General features: G+C 37.2%; 1 long non-coding RNA gene across 1 annotated transcript in view; it reads left to right on the top strand.

Annotated features, from left to right (window-relative positions):
- The window catches only part of LOC109836613, a 9,494-nt gene continuing 1,364 nt past the window's right edge, over positions 1,621 to 9,750 (top strand). Inside the window, exon 1 of the long non-coding RNA XR_002246023.1 lies at positions 1,621 to 2,228. This is a non-coding gene — a long non-coding RNA (uncharacterized LOC109836613). The remainder of the gene's footprint in view (positions 2,229 to 9,750) is intronic.

Here is a 9,750-nt window from a genome sequence, read left to right as displayed (position 1 = left end):
ATATGGCGTAAAGAAGTCATGATCATTAATGGGGTAGATTTCTTTTTACATATGATATTTTGACCACATATGGAAATAAATATTTTGAAACATGTCGGGGTGAGTTGTATTGGGTAATTATATTGTATTTGTTATTTTATTCTTAAAAATATTAACTTGAAAAACAAATTCCTTTTTATATGTGATGTCTCGATTACTTATGAAATGAATATATGGCAACTTGTGTTGGGTAATTATACTACATTTGATATTTATTCTTAAATAGTAACTTGTAACATGTTGAGTAAATTGTATTATTTTAAAATAAATGAAAATATACAATTCAACTTGACGAAAAAAGTTAGAAGTGACTAGCAATTCAATTAGTATATAATTACATGGCTGCCAATCCAAGCAATTAAAGACCAGATATGAACATACAATCACAAAATAAATACAATGACTAATCATTCAATTAACCCTATTGAAATTTAAAATTTCAATTGCATCTCCCTTATTGATTTGGTTTGGTGATCTGAAATATTCCGAATCCATACCCAAACCCGGTCTCTTTTTCTTGTCTAAGTAGCACTTAAATACGTTATAGCATCACTCCCTTAACACTTATATACCTTCAGTTATATTCCGTAATATTTTATATATCCTGAGCTGGTCAAAACTAGCATGTTAATACCCTTTGTTTTGTGATCGTGAATTTTTTCATTCTAAATTTCCCATGTAACATTCACGTGTTAATTTAGAGCTTGTAAAACATAATATTTGCTAAATTATTATTAAACCAACCCAAATTTCAATTTAATATATCCTAATTCTATTTTGAAAACAGAACTTAGAAAGATTTAGCAATGAAATCAACAAACTTAATAGACAGAAAATTATAAAATTAACATATGAATATTACATGGAAACTTCGGTTGAAAATTTTTACATCCGCAAAATAGAGGGTACTAAAGCGTAAATTTTCACCAACTCAGAATATATAAATGGTACAAATTACAACTGAAGTTATGTAAATGCGAAACTATAAGGTATTTAAGGGGCTGTTTGGTTGTATGTTTTTACCATGTAAAAGGATGTAAAGTGTAAAAAAGTGGGTCCCAATGTCAGCTTTCATCACTTTCAATTGTTTGTTTGTAGTTGTGAAAATAGTGTAAAATGATTTCATATGCTGATGTGGCTTGTAAAGTGATTTCATGAAAAAAAGACATGATTTTAGGAGAAAGCTAACATTGAAGCTAGGAAAAAATAATAAAAAATAATTCCAACCAATATGATCATTTGAGTAGGGACCACTTTTTACACTTTCCAAACAAACAATTAAAGTTTTATTTTGCAAACCAAACAAGTGTTTTATGATTCCAATGGAATAAAAAACAAACAAAGAAAAATATAAAAGTGAAATTGATAAGGTGAACAATAACTTTCCAAGTTGTGTCATAAAAACACAAATTTACCAACAACAACCAAACAGCCCCTAAGCGCTAGCCTTTTTCTTTGACATCATGTGTACTTTACTCAGTCTAACACCGGGGTAGGGCCAGGAGAGTCGAGCACCAATGATTTAACGCGTAGGGGGAAAAAGTGAAAACAATAAAATTAATGAGGGTCTTTTCGAATAATAAAGGAGCGTAAAGATTTGCGTCAAAAATAGGTGGAAAAGCTCCCTCTTCTTCTCGAAATTGAACTCTCTCGAATTTTTTTTTTGGTTCCATTTTGTTGATTTTTGATGGCGATTTTGAGGGATGAGAGCTTCTCTGAGCTTGGTTGAGCTTCTTCTAGCTCGATGCTTGTGATATTGGCGTACAATCTCTAGGTTTATGTTTCTAGTTGGAGTTCCTGAATTGGGAACATCGTAGATCTCAATTTGAGAATTTCGACGTGTTTCGAAACCCTAGATTGCTTAAAGTGGAATGCAAGTGTTGGAACTTCGACTGCTCAGTTGGAATCAATAAATGAAGTCAGATTCTTGTTTGGAGCTCCGTCAAGGCTTTAGGGATTCGTGATGAACTCCTCTCTTAATTTGGGAGAGGAGGATCAAGAAGGCAATACCCTTCCCTTATTTTCAAACTGAAAATGGGAAAAAGCTAAATACCTAATCCTTATTTTGTGCAGCTGAAGAGATGAGATGCTTGAACTCTGAGCTTTGGCATGCCTGTGCAGGGCCTTTGCTCTGCTTGCCGACCATCGGCGGTCGAGTTGTTTACGTCGCTCAAGGTCACAGTGAGCAGGTGAAAAAGATCAAAACTTGTTCATTTTAATCCTAAAATTGAGGAAAAAAGGGGAGGATCTTAGTGTGGGTCCAGTATACATTCTGCTTTAGAGATCTATCTGTTGAGGTGTGCATTTGACCGCATGCAGATGTTTGTGTAACTTATACCCCAAAGTGTTATAAAAAAATGATATCGGTTACCTAGTGTTTAAGAAGAACGTTGAAACTATAGTATCCTTATGTATGTTCACATAAAAAAAGCAAATCCTAAAAGAGGAACAATTACACATTTAACGATACCATGGAGCACCTTGAACAGTGAAGTTCTCTTATGCAACTTTCATGTTTTTCCTTATCCGCAGAGTTCATGTTGTAACTTAACTGTTAGCTGTCAATTATCAAGTGCAAAATGTAAGTTTATGCTTAGCAAGTATGTTGTCTGAATTTCTATTTGTAACAAGAGCTCGAATATATCAACTTCTATATCTAACAAGAGCTGGAATATATCAATATGACTAGCGTGCATAATCACGTAAATGTGAGCCATTTATTTGTTAAGAAATCGTTCTTTTTGGTGTAACCTCACCTGTCATATCTAAATTTGGTTTAAACATATGTTGTTAATGAAACTTTTGTGAGTTGAAAATAACAAATTCCCAAATTCTACAGAAAGCTATTGGTTAGCTCCAGAGGACATTTCTCATCCTCTATTTTGACTGTTCAGAGAATGTATACCTGTTGCTAAGCCAATTGTTCATACGAGGGATTACCGAGCCTTCACTAGCAAAAGATCTGGTACTCCATTTTTCATTTTCTTTAGAGTGACTGTTGGTTTAATTGGTTTGTGCTGTCAAAACAGGGATATAAAATATAAAACAAAATTCAAGAGTTAGAAAATTCAGGCCTGATCGGGAGCAGTCGTGATATCACTGCCCTAGAAGATTAAGGACCCGCCTAGCGCCCTGGCGCAGTTTGTCCTCTCTCCCTTAGCGGTAAAAACCCCCAGAATCGGCCGGCCTCTGCACTCGGACGTGAGTCACAGAGCTTATGCTCAGACGAAAACGGTTGCCCAGTAAATAAAATATGTAGCCGAAATTTCTTGGAGGTATGAGAGTAGAGAAGAGAAGAGAGTGTAGAGATTTTCCTCTTCGTTGGTGTGATTCTGAATGAGCTCCAAGCCTCCTTTTATAGGTGATGAAAGGTGTAACTCCCGCTGAATCCAAGGGACCGTTACGCACGGTTATTGCTTCCGTTACTCGCATGCAGCCGTTGCAAAATGTGTAAAACGTGCAAAAATAAAAGTTTGAGAAGCAAAAATGTGTGTGTGTGCGGCTGCGGCGTGGCGCGTGCGGGCGAGGTGCGGCGAGGCATGCGTGCGCGCGCGCGTGTGTGGTAGATATGCAAAGCCCACAAAACCCAAAACACTATTCAAAGCCCAATAAAGAGAGAACCATTATATACCCTTTACTATTCATCTCATTTTCCAATGTGGGACTATTCACAAAGGCAAAATTGCCTTTTCATGACAAAGCTTCCAACAGTCCCTCCCAAAAGGTAATATTGACTGAAAATAATAAATCAATAAATAAATCACAAAATAAATATAGGTTGGGCAACCTTTCGTATCGTGAATTCGGGAAAGGTAGCTTTCGGCTTTGAACCTTTCCTTAGTAAGTTCATCGCCACCTGAGGGACATAATGGACTAGGCCTTGAATTAGGCCCCTTGGATCAGGTATTGATAAAAACACACATAATACGTTTTCATCTATTGAGCTAAGCGGGTTGAGCGTTAATGGCCATGCTCACAAAAAACCGACTCATGAGAGTTTCTAGGGGTCAGCCCTGCCCCCCCAACCGCGATCATCACGGTTCCTCTCACGTAGGTAAGTCCTCAAAGGGTACTACAGCTGTTTATTTAATACCCCCCACAATACACGCGTTGGACTTATTAAGAGTAAAACTTAGCCTAGCCAGCTGTATCATAAGAGCATCGTCACCATAGAGAAGGGGTAGTAGCAAATGCTACATAATGATATAAAAATATATCTAGGTCGATGCTCCACACGAGAGTCACTTGTCCAGCTTGTTTCTACCACATTGAACCGACATTGGGATTACGTCTCCAAATAAGGGTTGGGTTGCCGCTGTCAGTGATCTCATTTATGGGCTTAACCCCATCTTCCTCGATGAATTCAGAACCACACTCCTGGATAATCCCTTAGTCAAATGGTCAACAAGATTTTTCTCAGACTTTACAAAGTCCAAGATCACAACTTTGCCTAATAGGCGTTGTACAGACTTATATCTTATTTGAATATGTCTGTTATGTTTTTTATTTACATGTACTTGCTTTAGAAGCTCTATGGTAGATCTAGAATCAGAGTGAATGAAAATAGGAGGAGAGGGTTTATGGACCAAAGGAAGTTCAGAGAGAAGATCTTTTAACCATTCGGCTTCTGTGCAAGTAGTATCAAGAGCAATCAGCTCAGATTCCATGGTGCTCCTGGCAATTATTGTTTGCTTACATGATTTCCAGGATACAGCAGCACCACCAAAAAGAAATACATATCCAGATGTAGACTTTACACTGTTGGAATCCGTGACCCAGTTGGCGTCACTATACCCTTCTATAGCATCAGGGTAACCAGTGTAAGTCAAGCAATAGTCAATTGTGCCTTTTAGATATTTGAATACTCTTTCTAAGACAGTCCAATGATCTTTGCTAGGGTTGCTAGTATACCGACTTAGTCTCCTTACAACATAAGCTATATCAGGTCTGGTTCGGTTAGATATGTAAAGAAGAGATCCAATCATCTGAGAATATTTCAGCTGGGAAACAGGTTCACCTTCATTCTTCTACAAGGATATAGAAGAATCAAAAGGTGTGGAAACAGATTTAGAGTTATGAAAGTTGAATTTGATTAGCATTTTATCAATGCTATGGGAAAGGTTATGAAAGTTGAATTTGATTAGCATTTTATCAATGCTATGGGAAAGACTCAAAGATATTCCTCTAGTATCTCTAGAGATTTTCATTCCAAGTATCATGTCTGCAAGACCTAAGTCTTTCATATCAAAGATTTTGGAAAGATAATCCTTAACCTTTGAAATTAATTCACGTGTTGTTCCAAAGATAAGGATATCATCAACATAGAGACAGAGAATGACATAGTCGTTGTTTATCACTTTAGAATAGACACATTTATCGTGTTCATTCACAGTGAAGCCATATTGTGCAATGACGTTGTCAAATTTCTGATGCCATTGTTTAGGAGCTTGTTTAAGATCATACAAAGATTTAACAAGCTTACAGACTTTGTTTTCCTGACCCTTGGCAATGAGGCCTTCAAGTTGGTGCATATAGATCTCTTCATCTAAATCACCATTCAGGAAAGCAGTCTTGACATCCATCTGATGTATGATAAGCTTATGGATAGCAGCAAAGGCTAATAATACTCGGATAGTAGAGATTCGGGCTACAGGAGAATAGGTATCAAAATAATCAATGCCCTTTTGTTGAGTAAAGCCTTTAGCTACTAATCTAGCTTTAAATTTATCTATGGAACCATTAGCTCTGAGTTTCTTCTTGAATATCCACTTACAGCCAATAAGTTTACAACCTGGAGGTAAGTCGGTGAGTATCCAAGTATGGTTTTTCATGATAGATTTAATTTCATTATCAATGGCTTCTTTTCAGAAAGGAGATTCAGGTGAATTCATTGCTTCTTGGAATGAGCTTGGATCACCTTCAATAAGAAAGGTAAGGAAGTCTTCTCCAAAATTCTTTTCGATTCTACCTCTTTTGCTTCTTCGAGGTTCAATATCAAGAGATTGAGAAGAACTGGAAGATGGTAGATCAGAAGAAATGGATGATTTGGGATTTTCTGAGATTTTAGATTTGAAAGGAAAGATGTTTTCCAAATAGACCGCATCTCTTGCTTCAATGATGGTATTGTTGGATATGTCACTAATTTTAGATTTGATGACTATAAATCTGTTAACATTGCTATCTAGTGCATATCCAATAAAAGCAGCATCTACAGTCTTATAACCAATTTTTCTCTTCTTAGGTTCGGGAATAGCTACTTTAGCCAAGCAACCCCAAACCCGGAAAAAATTCAGATTAGGAGATCTCCCCTTCCAAAATTCATAAGGAGTTGTATCGGAATTTTTCTGTGGAATTCTATTGAGAATGAAGCAAGCAGAAAGAAGAGCTTCACCCCAGAGATTTTCAGGTGCTCCTGAACTGAGTAACATACAGTTCATCATGTCCATTAGGGTTCTATTCTTTCGTTCAGCTACCCTGTTAGACTGTGGTGTATAGGGAGCAGTAACCTCATGAATAATACCATGTTCTTAGCAATATTCAGTCATATGATTTGAGGTATACTCCACCCCACGATCAGATCTTAGAATCTTGATCTTCCTGTGAAGTTGGTTCTCAGATTCAGCTTTGAACACCTTAAACCTATCTAAGACTTCATCTTTAGTTTTGAGAAGATAGGTGAAACAATATCTGGAGTGATCGTCTATAAAAGTCACAAAATACCTCCTACCCCCTCGGGTGAGAACTCGGTTAGAGTCACACACATCACTATGAATTAATTCGAGGGGTTCAGAGTTTCTAGTTATAGACTTGAAGAGTTTTTTAGTGTGTTTCTCTTGAACACAGATTTCACATTTAGATGAGGGATCATGAGAAGATTTAGGAATGAGGTTTAATTTACTCATTCTCTGCAAGGTTTGGAAATTGACATGTCCAAGTCGTCCATGCCAAACATCACAAGACTCAACAATTTGAATAACAGAAGACTCAGAAATTTCATTAGAACTGGAATTGATTACATTGAGTTTGAAAAGGCCATTACAGATAAAACCTTTTCCTATGAAAACATTACTCTTTGTAATCACAAATTTATTGGATTCTTTTACAATCCTATAACCAGCTCTAAGAAGAAGAGATTCACTAATCAGATTGCGACGGAGAGAAGGAACATGATAAACGCCTTGCAGATGAAGAACTTTCCCAGAAGTCATGGTGAGCTCTATACGTCCACTTCCTATTATTGAATTAGTGGAGTCATCTGCTAAGCTTATGCTTCCTCCACGTGATTCCTGATAATTTGAAAACCAAGAGCGGTCATTACAGACGTGGATATTTGCTCCGGAATCCAAATACCAATCAGTGGAAGAAGTTAGAAAATTTACAAGATGAGATGAAGAGGCTAACCTGAAGGAGGTTGGATTCATTTCAATCATATTAACTTTGTTAGATCCATTTCCTTTAGGGACATGTTTGACCGGTTCTTTCTTCCGAAAGAAACAATTATGAGCCATGTGGTTGGTTCTACCACAGACAAAGCAGAACTTCTCATCAGACTTATGGCTGGAAGAATTGAGATTTGATTTGAAGGAGGATTTGTTGAAAGATTTATTGAAAGACTGTTGATTTTTCTTGAATTTCTTCCCTTTGGGTTTGAAATTCTTAGATTTAGGCTTATCCTCTACCAAGTTTACTTTAGCTTTTGTTTCATTCTTGGTGTTGGAATTTTGCCTGTGCTGGTCTTCAATACGAATAGCCTTGAGGGTTTCAGTTAAGGTTAGATCTCCTTGCTTGTGTCGGAGATCTCCATCAAATCTAGACCAGGAGGGAGGAAGTTTATCAATCAAACAGGAAACTTTATAATCGTCAGTAAAAGTGTTTCCTTTTGATTGGAGATGACGGAGGAAATCTAGGAATTCATGAATTTGTTCATTAATGGGCTTGTCATCAACCATCATGAACTTATTGAAGGAGGAGGAGGTGAAACGCAGAATTCCGGCATCATCATAGCCATATTCTGCTTCAAGAGCATTCCATAGGTCTTTTGCACTTTTGAATTCGTAATATATGTCATAAAGGTTGTCCGCAAGTGCACTAAGGATCCTATGACAACAATGATAGTTGATTTCTTCTGGTTTCATAGAGCTAGAAAAGGAGCTAGCACCAGCACCAGAAGTGGAAGGAGCAGGTTGTGAAGGATCAGGAGTCAAAGGTTGAGAACCACTAGTAGATGACTCAGAAGTGTCAATAGCAGATAAAAGACCTAAGGTAGTGAGCCAGTATTTTATCTGATTAGCCCACCGTTTATAGTTAACACCGGTGAACTTCTCAGGTTTGATACTTTTTGAATGATCAGGAATTGCCATAAGTCCAATTCAAGTTTACTAGTCTAGGTAGATGTAATCTGATATAAAAAAAGATTTTGTCAAAATTACTAGACCAGAAACTTAATTAAACCTGCTTTAAATCAAAAACTCTGAAAGTGAAAAGATAAAAGTTTTACTCGGGTAGTTTGGCCAGGTAAGGATAGTACTAGAGGTTGATCAAAGATCTATTAAGTACCTTCTTGCAGAGCGCTTTACGCAACCCTTAAACCTTTCCTTAGACACCAACTAATCCAAGAAAACTTGAACCGGTTCACTTAAAGATTTTTTGTTTCTTTACAATGAAAATTGACAGATGCAGAAATTGAGTATAGAAGCTACAAAGAAATATATATATATTTTATTTTATAACTAATTTAGATGCAACAAATTAAAACAATTAACTAATACAACAAGTAATTATTAATATATAAAATTCGGGTGAACAATAATCCCGATGAACAGTAAATTTTTTAAATTTTTTTTAACTTTTTTTTTATATTTTACTAATTAACTTAACAGCAAGAATTTTTACTTTAATCTTCTAGATTGCTGTCAAAACAGGGATATAAAATATGAAACAAAATTCAAGAGTTAGAAAATTCAGGCCTGATCAGGAGCAGTCGTGATATCACTGTCCTAGAAGATTAAGGACCCGCCTATTGCCCTGGCGCAGTTTGTCCTCTCTCCCCTAGCGGTAAAAACCCCCGGAATCGGTCGGCCTCTGCACTCGGGCGTGAGTCACAGAGCTTATGCTCAGACGAAAACGGTTGCCCAGTAAATAAAATATGTAGCCGAAATTTCTTGGAGGTATGAGAGTAGAGAAGAGAAGAGAGTGTAGAGATTTTCCTCTTCGTTGGTGTGATTCTGAATGAGCTCCAAGCCTCCTTTTATAGGTGATGAAAGATGTAACCCCCGCTGAATCCAAGGGACCGTTACGTACGGTTATTGCTTCCGTTACTCGCATGCAGCCGTTACAAAATGTGTAAAACGTGCAAAAATAAAAGCTTGAGAAGCAAAAAGGTGTGCGTGTGCGGCGTGGCGCGCGCGTGAGGCGCGGCGGGGCGTGCATGCGCGCGCGCGTGTGTGGTAGATATGCAAAGCCCACAAAACCTAAAACACTATTCAAAGCCCAATAAGGAGAGAACCATTATATACCCTTTACTATTCATCTCATTTTCCAATGTGGGACTATTCACAAAGGCAAAATTGCCTTTTCATGACAAAGCTTCCAACAGTTTGAACCTGACCTGCTAATTGTGTTGGGTTGCACCAACCTCTATAACTGTTGAACTACATAATGTACCTGACCATTGGTTACATTGATAATGCAATGGAGAGAATGACTGTAGAG

Source organism: Asparagus officinalis, chromosome 4 (assembly GCF_001876935.1).
Source record: "Asparagus officinalis chromosome 4, Aspof.V1, whole genome shotgun sequence".
Taxonomy (NCBI): domain Eukaryota; kingdom Viridiplantae; phylum Streptophyta; class Magnoliopsida; order Asparagales; family Asparagaceae; genus Asparagus; species Asparagus officinalis.
This window is presented reverse-complemented; position numbering and strand designations above follow the sequence as displayed.